We start from the raw sequence: 5,280 nt of genomic DNA on the forward strand, positions 1-5,280 counted from the left end.
GCTTCAAGCTGCCTGGCTGCCTGCCGCCATCTTGGCTGGCAGTTAATTTGCATATCTCCCTGATTAGCCAATGGGAAGGGTAGGGGATGTACGGCTAATTACCATGTTTCTCTTTTATTAGATAAGATGCTTTGTCATCAACTTAGAAATAGAAACTATACCAGACACAGAGGCAACAAATTATCTTCCAGTGTTGGACTGGAATTTTTTCCAGGGATCCTTTCAGCTCAACATAGCAGGATACAATAGTAACACCCAGAAATCTATGACTTTTTTATACACCAATAATGAACTCACAGAAAGAGAAACTAAAAAAACATTCCCATTTACCATTGCAATAAAAAAATTAAGATACCTAGGAATAAACTTAACTAAGGAGGTAAAAGATCTGTACGCAGAAAACAACAGAATATTGAAAAAAGAGATAGAGGAAGACATAAACAAATGGAAGAATATACCAAGTTCATGGATTGGTAGAATCAACATCATTAAGATGTTTATAGTACCCAAAGCAATTTATAGATTCAATACAATCCCCATTAAAATACTAATGACATATTTCACAGACCTAGAATAAACTCTCCAAAAATTCATATGGAATAAAAAAAGACCCCAAGTAGCCACAGCAATCCTGAGAAAGAAGAAGAAAGTTGGAGGGATCACAATATCAGATATCAAACTATATTACAAAACCTGTTCTCTCACTGTTCTCAAAACTGCCTGGTACTGGCACAAGAACAGACATATAGACCAATGGAACAGAACAGAGAACCAAGAAATCAACCCAAGCCATATGCTCAATTAATATTTGTCAAAAGAGGTAAGAGCATACAATGTAGTCAAGAAAGTCCCTTCAATAAATGGTGTTGGGAAAATTGGACAGATACATGCAAAAAAATGAAACTAGACCACCATCTTACACCATCCACAAAAATAAACTCAAAATGGATAAAGGACTTAAACGTAAGACAGGAAACCATAAAAATCTTAGAAGAATCCATAGGTAGCAAAATATCAGACATATGTCATAGCAATATCTTTATAGATACAGCTCCTTGGATAATGGAAACTAAGGAGAAAATAAACAAATGAGACTACATCAAAATAAAAAGCTTCTAGATACAAAAGAAACCATCCACAAAACAACAAGAAAGCCCACTGCATGGGAGAACGTATTTGCCAATGTTATCTCCAATAAGGGTTTAATCTCCAAAATTTATAGGGAACTCATACAACTTAACAAAAGGAAGATAAACAACCCAATAAAAAATGGGCAAAGGATCTAAATAAACTCTTTGTTATGGGATGGGGCCACATTAGTAACAAAGAAACAGAATTTCCGGAGGATGGGGCCCAGAAATCAGGATTTTAAAAAGATTCCCAGGTGATTCTAATGTGCAGCCAAGGTTGAGAACCACTGCTCTAGAGGAGTGTTAATTAGCAAGGGTAAAAGTAGTTCTCTGGACAACTCTGCAAGGATTGAATCAACCTGGATCTTGAGGAGGCCTTAATCAACATTTTACTGCTTAGTATTTATTTCCTTATGGCTTTGGGCACTAATTCCTGGTTCTGGATTTTTTGTAGAAGTCTGAGGAGAAGGAAAGGTGAGATTGAATGGGGGATAAATTACCCTGGAGAGACTCCAAAATTGTTTTTTGTTTTTTGTTTTTAAATAATCTTTTAGCCCTACCCTGTTTGGCTCAGTGGATTGAGTGTTGGCCCTTGGACTGAAGGATTGTGGGTTTGATTCCAGTATAGGGCACATATCTCAGGTGCAGGCTTGATTCCCAGCCCTGGTTGGGGGAACCAATCGATGTGTCTCTCTCACATAGATTGTTTCTCTTTCTCCCTGTCTCTCCTGCTCCCTTCACCAAAGATACCCTTGGGTGAGGACTAACAACAACAACAACAAAATCTTTTAGCCTGGCCAGTATTGCTCAGTGGTTGGACATCGATCTATGAACCAGGAGGTCATGGTTTGATTCCCTGTCAGGGGGCCTAGGCCCATGCCTGGGTTGTGGGCTCAATCCCCACTTTGGCCATGCAATCAATGATTCTCTTATTATTGATGCTTCTCTCTCTTTCTCTCTCTGAAATCAATATGTGTGTGTGTATACTTTTTAATTCTCACCTGAGGATATTTTTCCATTGATTTTTAGAGAGAGTGGAAGGGAGGGGGAGAGACAGAGAGAAACATCAATGTAAGAGAGAGATATCGATTGGTTGCCTCCCACACATGCCCCAACCAGGAGACATATGTACTACTATTTGTAATACTTGAAACAATAAAAAAAGAAAAAAAAACTACAGTCTTCAAGATAGCATGGTAGTGTAAAAATATACAAGTCGATCAATGGAACAGAACAGAGTCCAGAAATAGACCAAAACATATATATGGATAACTGTTGACAAAGTGCAAAGGTTATATAGTGAAGAACAATTAATCTTTTCAGCAAATGTTGCTAAAATAATTAAATATATTTAAGCAAAAAACAAACTTTGATACATAACTCACAAATTAACCCAAAATAAGTCATAGATTTCTCTGTATAATCTGAAACTATAAACTTTCTAGAAGAAAGCATAGGAGAATATTTATTTTTTAAAATATACTTTTATTGATATTAGAGGGGAAAGGAGAGAGATGGAAACATCAATAATGAGAGAGAATCACTGAACACCTGAGAGAGAATCCTGCACACCCCACACTGGGGATTGAGCTCTGACCAGGAATTGAAATGTGACCTCCTGGTTCATAGGTCAAAGCTCAACCACTGAGCCATGCCGGCAGGCAGGAGAATATTTCTGTGACTTTAAGTTAAATAACAAACTTCTAGAAACAACAATAGAAACATGAACATGGGCTTTATTAAAATAAAAAACTTCTGATTCTCTGAGTATACTACTCAGAGAACAAAAAAATAACAAGTCATAAACTGAAAAAAATTATCAAGACAATTTCTGATAAAGGACTTTTATTCAGAGTACAAAGAGCTTTCAAAACTCAATTATAAGAAAACAAATAACAAATAAAAATTCTCAAAAAAGTATAGCTGACTTTATCCCAGAAAATATAATAAATGAGCATATAAGAAGATGCTCAAAATCATTTTTCATTTAGAAAATGCAAATTAAAACTACAATAATATACTACTGCATACCTATAACAATGGTTAAAATTACAAGACTAACATTCTAAGTGTACCCAATGAGGAGGTGGAATTGTGTCATCCATACACAGCTGGTAGGAATGTAAAATGGTACAACTTTGGAAAACAGTGTGGCAGTCTCTTAAGTAGCTAAACATAGATCTAATGAATGATCCACACATTACTCAAGAGAAGAGAAATCTTATGTTCATACAAAGACTTGTACACACATGTTCATAGCAGCTTTGTTTGTAACTAGAGGCCTGGTGCATGAAATTTGTACATGAGTGGGGGGAGGTCCCTCATCCCTGCCTGCACCCTTTCCAATCCGGGACCCCTCAAGGGATGTCCGACTGCCAGTTTAGGCCTGTGGGATAGGGTCTAAACTGGCAATCAGACATCCTTCTCACAATCTGAGACTGCTGGCTCCTAACTGCTCGCATGCCTGGCTGCCTGATCGCCCCTAACCACTCTGCTTGCCGGCCTGATGCCCTGCCAACCTGATCACCCCCTAACTGCTCTCCTGTTGACCTGATCACCCTCTAACACAGCGGTTCTCAACCTGTGGGTCGTGACCCCTTTGGCAGTTGAACAACCCTTTCACAGAGGTCGCATGAGACCATCCTGCATATCAGATATTTACATTACGATTCATAACAGTAGCAACATTACAGTTATGAAGTAGCAACGAAAATAATTTTATGGTTGGATCACAACATGAGGAACTGTATTTAAAGGGCCAGAAGGTTGAGAACCACTGCGAAGCCCTATGCAGAAATCCCATTTTCACAACCAAGCCACAAAGCAAAGTCTAGGGAGGTAAACAGAAGGTTGAGAACCACTGCTCTAACAGTTAGTTAAGTAAAGTTAACTGCTACCCTGCTGGCCTGATCACCCCTAACTGCCCTCCCTTGCTGGCCTAATAGCCTCTAACTGCCTCTGCCTCAGCCCACCACAGTGGCTTTGTCCAGAAGGACCTCTGGAAGATGTCCGGTCTAATTAACATATTACCCTTTTATTAGTATAGATAGTTCTTTTCAAGAACTCAGTGGTGTCAACATGTAAAAGAATAAACAGTTTGTGGTCTAGCCACACAAGAGAATAATACTCAGTATATAAAAAGGAATGAAAAATTGATATAAACCACAAGATAGATGAATCTCAACATAATTAAGCTAAGTGAAAGAAGCTAGGCAAAAAAGATAAAAGGAAAAAGAAGCATACTGTATTATTTCATTCATGTAAAATACTACCAAATGCAAACTGAAATGGATTGGTAGTTGTCTGGGCAGGAAATATTGGGGAGGAGCAGGGTGAAACTTTAGGGAAGATGGATATGTTCACTATCCTGATTGTGGTGATGATTTCAAGGGAACCTGTTTACATATGTGAACATGTATTGATTGGGCCTGGGTGAGGGGGCTCAATCCGCCGCCTCCACCACCGCTGCTGCCGCCTCCGGGCTTCAGTTTCAGTGCAGGTAGCGGCCGCTGCCAGGACAACTACGCTGCCGAGCCTCCCCAGGCAGTGAGGAAGAGGAGGCTCAAAGAGGTCAAGCACCTGTTCCAAGGTCATCTAATGTGTTAATGTTGGAGTTCCAGTTTGAAGCTGTAGTTCCTCCATAGTAGGCACATTGGGACTTGACAACTGTATCCAGTCCTTGCCAAATACATCCCATTGTCCACACATCCAGTGTGAGGCCCCTCCAGGTACAAGGTGGGCACCATGGCTGAGAAGTTCGACTGCCACTACTGCAGGGACCCCCTGTGGGGGAAGAAGTACGTGGAGAAGGATGGCCACCACCGCTGCCTGAAGTGCTTTGACAAGTTCTGCGCCAACACCTGTGTGGAGTGCCCCAAGCCCATCGGTGCGGACCCCGAGGAGGTGCACTACAAGAACCGCTGCTGGCACGACACCTGCGTCCGCTGTGCCAAGTGCCAGCACCCCTTGGCCAACGAGACTTTTATGTCCAAGGACAACAAGATCCTGTGCAACAAGTGCACCACTTGGGAGGACTCCCCAAGTTCAAGCCAATCGTGGCAGGAGATCGGAATGTGGAGCACAAGGGGACCGTCTGGCACAAAGACTGCTTCACTGCAGCAACTGCAAGCAAGTCATCGGCTCTGGAAGC

The 5,280-nt window shown here is 40.8% G+C and overlaps 1 pseudogene; it reads left to right on the top strand.

Moving 5' to 3' along the window:
* Positions 1–4,143: 4,143 nt before the first annotated feature.
* Positions 4,144–5,277, top strand: LOC102251024 (annotated as a pseudogene).
* The last annotated feature ends 3 nt before the right edge of the window (positions 5,278–5,280 follow it).

This window comes from Myotis brandtii, unplaced genomic scaffold, assembly GCF_000412655.1.
Source record: "Myotis brandtii unplaced genomic scaffold, ASM41265v1 scaffold2730, whole genome shotgun sequence".
NCBI classification, from domain to species: domain Eukaryota; kingdom Metazoa; phylum Chordata; class Mammalia; order Chiroptera; family Vespertilionidae; genus Myotis; species Myotis brandtii.